The sequence below is a fragment of the Primulina huaijiensis genome, chromosome 6 (assembly GCF_012295235.1).
Source record: "Primulina huaijiensis isolate GDHJ02 chromosome 6, ASM1229523v2, whole genome shotgun sequence".
NCBI classification, from domain to species: Eukaryota; Viridiplantae; Streptophyta; class Magnoliopsida; order Lamiales; family Gesneriaceae; genus Primulina; species Primulina huaijiensis.
Window position 1 is genome coordinate 6,967,975 of NC_133311.1, and position 8,774 is coordinate 6,976,748.

Genomic DNA, 8,774 nt, shown 5'->3' on the forward strand with positions numbered 1-8,774 from the left:
TAAGTACAACCCTTTACAAGAAACATCGCTCTGATACCAACTGTNAGTCAAGCACGCTTAACTTTGGAGTTCTTATGTGATGAGCTACCGAAAAGAAGATGCACCTTCGTGATATGAGTAGTACAAATCAAATCTTTTAAGCCCTCTTCAACTGTACAGTCCATTACATTGAACAGTCTCGGAATCCCTCTCATTCCCGTGTGGGATCGGTTCATTCATGTTCCCTCCACCTAGAAGCCTGCCAGGAGCCGCTCATTGTCCGTGCAACTGATGGCACCGGCGATCACCTCCCGCCCTCTTCGGCCCCGGGCCTCACAATTTTTATCTCATGCTTGTCAACAATATTGTATATATTATACTCAACTTTCTACAAGTCCAAGAATCATCTTAATCTCATTTGCAACGCCAAGTTTATTCTTGTTTTATCGAACCTGTAAAAAATAGTAAAAACTTGTAATTACACAACAACTTATATTTTATACAATTTATTGTAAAACATATAATATTTAAACATTTAATAAAACAAAAACTATATAATTATATTATAAAACATTTAATTAATGTACAATTTTTATGTTTATTACACCTCCCAACCAGCCTATTGCTAGTCCCTAGCAATTTAAGCGTTAATAGCAATACAAAACATATTGATTAATTTAAATAGAAATGTAATCAAAACTATCTAAGTGTTTAAATTAAATTTGAAAACTGTCAAAGTTATATCAAGATCATCATAATTATAATTTATGAAATAATTTGAAATGATCAATTCAAAGCTTATTTCAGGTAGTTAAATGTACACGGCCTTCAGAAATTCCTAGTAAGAGTCTCAACTCCATATCCTCACAGGTTAATAAATGTTTCAATTTATGGCAACGATTTCTCTCATGGAGTTGGAATATAGATAAATGCTCAGAAAAATTGTTTACAGAATGCAAACAGACAAACTAATCAAAAGATAAAAAATCCATTGATTCAAAATCTAGTTGTTCTTATTATATATTTTTTCCTGATATATTTTTTTTAATAACATCATGGAATCAGACTAAATTTATGCTTCTTGACCACATATTTATTTAATTTGTACAATAAATTTCTCTCTTTCTTTTTTTTTATGAGAGATATGTGGGTCGTAGCATATAACTTAAAAATTACATAGATCTTCAATATCTTTCTTTTTGTATTTTTCTCCTTTTTTTTTCAGGAAATATCATTTTTTTTTCAAAATAAGAACTCAAGATCTAAACAATAGATAGTCTCTCTCATGATCAATAAAGGCTCGAAAGCTGTTTTCTCAGTCCTCTCCACTCACTCACAAAATATGTGTGAGTTTAAAATTTTAGGCACTCTTATAAGGTATATCTTGGGCCATATACTTTAATACCTGATTTTATCACAATGGTTAATCACTCAAAAAGATTTCATAAATCATATTTTTATATTGATCAGAATATTAAAATTGAACTTTTTTTTCAAATAAAAATTTAAACATTCTTAAATAGATTAATGCATGTTCTAATTTAAATCTTTCAAACATGTAATGTATGACATTTTTGCAAAAATTACTAAGATACAAACAATAAACATGATTTTATTTTAAAATAATATATATATATATATATATTTTTTTAATTTTTTTTTAATTTTTCTTTTTATAAGTTTGTTCTCCCCCCAATCAGAATATGACATTGTCCCTAATGTCAAAATAACTATTAATAAAGAGTACATAATGAAAGAGATATCACCTGGAATTTTATTGAAGATAACAAACTGAAACAAACGCAAACCAATCCACGACTTTTGAATCAATGATCCAACTTCCTTTTCTTACTGCTTGATTGCGACCAATTGATCTTTGTTATCATCGGATCAGGCTTATGAACAAAAGCTTCCAAATTATCAATTAACTGGTCGGCAGTCGAAGCAAAGATGAGCATTCTTCGTAATTTTCTGAAATGAAATTCTGTTCCACAGCTTTATCAAGAAATGTCAACAAACTGTCATAATAATTATTGATATTGAACAAGCCCACAGGTTTATTATGTATATTAAGTTGTGCCCAAGAAACAGTGTGAAAAATTTCTTCTAATGTACCAAAACCACCTGGTAGTGCGATAAAAGCATCAGAATTTTCAATCATTTGAGTGATTCTTTCATACATTGAAAAAACTTTTAATTATTCCCCAATCGTAACACCTGTAATATTTCCTTCAGCTAAAGCTATAAGAATAATACCCAAAACCTGACTACCTCCAAGATGAGCAGATGTTGAAACAGATCTCATTAACCCAATATTACCTCCCCCATATACCAAGTGAATTTTTCTCTCAGCCAATATCTTTCCAAGATTATTGTTTTTACTGTTTATTCTGTTATCAGGACAAAACTATGGGTCACAGTTGTAAACAGAATAAACAGTAAAAACAATAATGACACACATGCATGTAAACAGTAGTGTGATTGTGCCTCACAATTTTCCTCTGGTTTTACGTCCAGAAACGGCTTCAACGCCTTCTATGAGTCGAGGATATGCTTCCCATCCAATTTTCTTATAAATTGGCAAACATGGTCTTTTTTAGTCGGATTCCCAAGACTATGACGCTCATCTTGGAATTGTTTCCATAAACGGAGAAGTTCAATATGCACATGTCCACTAGAATGTGTCTCAAGAGTCAATAAGATGTTATCTAAAGACTGCTTACTCAGCCCATTCTTAATGAAACCAATTTTATCTTCTCTGTTATTGGAAACACATCCCAAAGATCTGCATCGTTTGTCACAAGTCCATCTTGCAAACTTATGACAAACCCCTAAACTTTTGGCCCTTCGTTTTTTCGCATAAGTGCTTTTTCCTAATCCAGGCAAATACCGAATGAGCAATGATTGTGGAACTTCTCCTCCTAATCGGACCTTAGCTTCTATTACAAGACGAATATCTTCTGGAATTCCTTTTTGCATTAGCAATCTCAATCTTTCACACCTTCCTGCATAAATTTTTCTTAGAACATTTTCAGAAACAGAGGGAAAATATTTACAAATTTTTGAGAGAATTTCATCCATTTTGAAAAGAAAAGAAATGATTTTTTTTTATTTTTGTATCAGCAATTATGGGAAACTGATTAAACCGACTATGAGAGTCACGGAGTACCGTTATCCGCCATTTAACCGGAAAAATAAAAAGATTAAGGAAACCTGAAATAAAAACAAACAAAATTAAATGAAACACAAAAAAAATCAAGGATCAGAAAGGGAAATAAACTCTTCTTGAAAGCTTTCATTTTCTAAAAATGGTTTAAGCCTTTGTCCATTTACTTTAAAAACATCACCATTTTTAGGATTTTTAATATCCACAGCTCCATAAGTATACACATGCTTTACAACATATGGGCCTGTCCATCTTGATCGTAATTTTCCTGGGAATATGTGAAGTCGAGAATTATAAAGCAAAACTTATTTACCAATCTCAAAAGATTTTCTAAGAATTGTTTTATCATGAAATGATTTGATTTTTGCTTTATAAATCCTTGAATTCTCATACGTGTCATTTCTGAGTTCATCAAGTTCATTAAGTTGCAATTTACGCAATTTGTTGGCATCATCCTTGCTTGAATTTAAAGTTTTTATCATCCAATAAGCTTTATGTTCCAATTCCACAGGCAAATGACAATGTTTTCCGTAAACCAACCTATAGGGAGACATATTCAATGATGTTTTAAAAGCTGTTCGATATGCCCAAAGTGCATCATTAAGTCGCAGAGACCAATCTTTTCTATTTGAGTTAACAGTTTTTTCCAAAATTAGCTTTATCTCCCTATTAGCTAATTCAACTTGTCCATTTGTTTGAGGATGATAAGGAGTAGTTACTTTGTGAGTAATACCATATTTTTTCATTAATGAAGCAAATGGTTTATTAACAAAGTGAGTTCCCCCATCACTTATCATGGCTCGAGGAATTCCAAATCTACTAAAAATATTTTCTTTTAAAAATTTGATGACGATTTTATGATCATTTGTTCGACATAGAATTGCCACTATCCATTTGGAAACATAATCAACTGCAACTAAAATATACAAGTATCCAAACGACGGTGGAAAAGGTCCCATAAAATCTATTCCCCAACAATCAAAGATTTCAATTTCAATAATAGGATTCAAAGGCATCATGTTTCTTTTTGAAATCGCACCCAATTTTTGACAATTTTCACAAATCTTGCAGATTTCGTGGGTGTCTTTAAACAAAGTGGGCCAATAAAATCCACACTGCAAGATTTTTGCAGCTGTTTTCTTTGAAGAAAAATGTCCTCCGCATGCTTCTGAATGACAAAATTTAATGACACTACTTACCTCATTGTCGGGTATGCAACGTCGAAAAATTTGATCCGGACAATACTTGAACAGATACGGATCATCCCAATAAAAGTTTTTTACCTCATTCAAAAATTTTCTTTTATCTTGAGAACTCCATTGCGGTGGCATTTTTCCTGTCACAAGAAAATTTACTATGTTAGCAAACCAAGGTGTAGTAGTAACTGAAAATAGATGTTCATCAGGAAAATTATCGTTAATTGGTGTCATTTCACAAGATGATCCTGTTACTAGTCTCGATAAATGATCGGCTACGACATTCTCGGTTCCTTTTTTATCTTTGATCACAATGTCAAATTCTTGGAGCAACAAAATCCATCGTATCAGTCGTGGCTTTGCATCCTGTTTGGTCAACAAATATCTAATAGCAGAATGATCAGTAAACACGATAGTTGTTGATCCAATCAAATAAGAACGAAATTTATCTAATGCAAATATTACAGCAAGTAGTTCTTTTTCAGTTGTGGAGTAATTCATTTGAGCATTGTTTAAAGTTCTACTTGCATAATATATCACATAAGGCTTACCGTTTCTTCTTTGACCCAATACTGCACCGACTGCATAATCACTCGCATCGCACATGATTTCAAATGGTAAAGACCAATCAGGAGGTTGCATGATAGGAGCTGATGTTAAATGTCGAATGATTTTATCAAAAGCATTTTGACATTCTTGAGTCCACTCAAATGCACTGTCTTTTGTTAAGAGGTTACAAATGGGTTTAGAGATTAAACTAAAGTCCTTTATAAACCTCCTATAAAATCCAGCATGTCCCAAAAATGAGCGAATTTCTTTAATGGTTTTTGGAGGGGGTAAATTGGCAATGACATCAACTTTTGCTTTATCAACTTCAATTCCATGAGATGACACGACATGTCCCAAAACAATTCCAGAAGTAATCATGTAATGACATTTTTCCCAATTTAAAATAAGACCTTTTTCCTCGCATCTTTTTAAAACTTTTTCCAAATTTTCAAGACAATTATCAAATGTATTCCCAAAGACAGTTAAATCATCCATGAAAATTTCCAAACAATTTTCAACCATGTCGCAAAAAATGCTTAGCATACATCTTTGAAATGTTGCTGGGGCATTGCATAATCCAAATGGCATCCTTCTAAATGCAAATGTTCCAAAAGGACATGTGAATGTAGTTTTATCTTGATCTTCGAGTGCAATGGGAATTTGATAATAACCTGAATATCCATCAAGAAAACAGTAGTATGGATGACCTGCTACTCTTTCTAAAATTTGATCCAAAAATGGTAATGGAAAATGATCTTTTCTAGTGGCGTCATTTAATTTTCTATAATCAATACACATCCGCCAACTAGATGGGACTCGACTTGTTAACAATTCACCTTTTTCATTTTTTATCACTGTGATGCCAGATTTTTTCGGAACTACTTGTGTTGGGCTTACCCACTTACTATCAGAAATAGGGTAGATAATCCCAACATCAAGTAGTTTGAGAACTTCAGTTTTCACAACATCTTTCATGTGTGGATTTAATCTCCTTTGTGGTTGTTGAGATGTTTTTGCATTTTCTTCTAAGTGAATTTTGTGAGTGCAAATTAGTGGATTAATGCCCTTGAGATCTTTTAGTGTCCAACCAATTGCATTTTTATGTCTTTTAAGCATATCAACTAATTTACCTTCTTCATCACTTGCTAGTTTGGAAGAAATTACCACCGGATATGTTTCATCTTCTCCAAGAAATGCATACTTCAATTCTTCTGGCAAGGGTTTTAACTCCAATATGGGTGGTTCGTCTTTGTTCTCATATTTTGCATCAAATTCTTTCTCTGATCCTGGTAACGAGTGATACCTGATAAAATCATCAAGATCAATTTCAATATTTTCTTTAACAGTTTCAATTGAACAAATATCTAATTGATCACGAGTACTCCCTTCTTGAATGTTTTCTTCCACAAGAGTTTCAATAAGATTTTCATCTTCACTTTCATCTCCTTTGTCATGTGGTTGCTTACAAAGATTAAACACATTAAGCTCCAAGGTCATGTTACCAAATGACAACTTCATTATTCCATTCCTGCAATTTATAAGAGCATTAGAAGTTGCTAAAAATGGACGACCTAAAATTACAGGAATTGCATTACAAGCTTCGATAGGTTGTGTATCTAAAACTATGAAATCGACAGGATATACAAAGTTATCAACTTGGACCAACACGTCTTCTACCATACCTCTTGGCACTTTAACAGATCTATCAGCAAGTAAAAGTGTTACCGAAGTAGGTTTTAACTCGCCTAGATTGAGTTCTTGATAAACTGAATATGGAAGTAAATTCACACTAGCTCCAAGGTCAAGCAAGGCTTTTTTAATCTTTCGTTCTCCAATAATACAAGAAATAGTAGGACAACCAGGGTCTTTGTATTTCAAAGCATTATTATTTTGAATGATTGCACTTACTTGTTCGGCTAAAAATGCTTTCTTTTTCACATTCAATTTTCTTTTCACAGTGCACAAGTCTTTCAAAAATTTGGCATATGATGGTACCTGTTTTATTGCATCTAATAAAGGAATATTAACTTTTACTTGTTTAAAAATATCATATATATCAGAATTCAAATTTGATTTTTTTGTATTTTTCAATGCATGAGGGAATGGTGGTGACACTGTCTGTTGAACCTCCTCTTCGCAAGTTATGGGTTCCACTTCCTTACCCTTTGGAGTTGATTTATCATCATCTTCACAAGGTTCAAGAATGGATTTTTCCACAACCTTACCACTTCGAAGGGTAATAACAGATTTTACCTGATCCATCGGTTGAGTTCCAGAAGTTCCAGTTTGTGAATGATGATCCTTGGGATTAGGCAGAGGTTGTGAAGGAAATTTACCTTTTTCATGAACATTAAGTGCAGATGCAAATTTAGCAAGAGTATCTTTCAAATCTGTCATGGTTTGAGCAGTTTGAGTATTGATAGACTCTTGCTTTGCAATGAAAGAATTCAATATATCTTCCAAATTCCTTTTAGGTGGAGGAACATAAGGTGCATAATTTTGAAAATTTTGTTGATTTTGGAAATGTGGTTGTGAAAATTGTGCAGCATTATCATTCCTCCAACTAAAATTTGGATGATTTCGCCAACCTGGATTGTAACTTTGAGAAAATGGTTCAAAATTTGGCCTTTTGAGATTGTTTAAAACATTGGCTTGTTCATGGAGACATTCTTTAAAAGAAGGCAAAGTGGGACAATCTTTTGTAGAATGATCACTTGTATCACAGATGTGACATGCAATTTCTTGAACAGATTTTAATTGACCATTCTTTTTCAATTCAAGTGCCTCAACTTTTCTTGCCAAAGAGGTAAATCTAGCTTGAAGATCATGTTCATCTTTGAGAGTGTACATACCTCCACCAGATGTAGGAGATTGAATCTTGTTTGATGGTTCGATTGTACCTATAGTGTCCCAATTTTGAGCATTTTCAGCTAATGAATCGAGATACTCAATTGCCTCATTTGGATCTTTATCTTCAAATGTTCCATTACATATAAATTCAACCATTTGCCTATCTTTAGGTGTTAAGCCTTCATAAAATTGAGAAACAACTCTCCAAATTTCAAAACCATGATCTGGACAAAGATTAAGGAATTCTTTATATCTATCCCAACACTGATAAAAAGCTTCTCCTTGTTTTTGAGTGAAAGTGATGATTTGCCTTTTGAAAGAATTTGTTCTATGAGATGGAAAAAACTTTTTCAAAAATTGTTGTTGCAATTCATCCCATGTTCGAATGGATCCCGATCTAAAATTTTGTAGCCAAGTTTTAGCTTTATCTTTTAAAGAAAAAGGAAAAAGCTTAAGTCGAATGGTGTTCATAAGTGTTGCACACTTCTTCAAACTCTCGTAAATGCATGTATGGATTTTCAGAATCTAAGCCATGAAAATTGGGTAAAAGTTGGATAATACCAGGCTTAAAATTGAAATGAGATGCATCGGGGGGAAGAACTAGACATGAAGGTGCACTAGTACGTGTAAGATTCATGTGATCTCTAAGTGTTCTTCGTCTATCATGCTCATGTTGAGATTGAATTTCATCTTCATTTTCTTGGATGGGTTCTTCTGCCATGTTTTGTAAAAATAAAGGGTTATTTCGAATGAGTCGACCACTAAGTGTACGTGACCAAATGCTCATGCAAATGCAAATGCAAAAGAATAAAAACACACAAAAGCAATAAAAATTCAAATAAACTATAAACTAAAATAAATAGACTTGAAATTAAATTATACTTCCCCGGTAACGGCGCCAAAAACTTGTTGTCACTTTTATTGTTGCACTCCCAAGAGCAGGTTGTCCACAAGTAGTATAATTCGGTGAGTCCGATACGTATCCACAAGGAAGCTAAGGTAATTACAAGTCCACTACAATGTCTTTTTGTTTT

General features: G+C 33.0%; 1 pseudogene; it reads right to left on the minus strand.

Annotated features, from left to right (window-relative positions):
- Nucleotides 1-2,514: 2,514 nt before the first annotated feature.
- Nucleotides 2,515-7,896, minus strand: LOC140979052 (uncharacterized; annotated as a pseudogene).
- Between the last annotated feature and the right edge of the window lie 878 nt (nucleotides 7,897-8,774).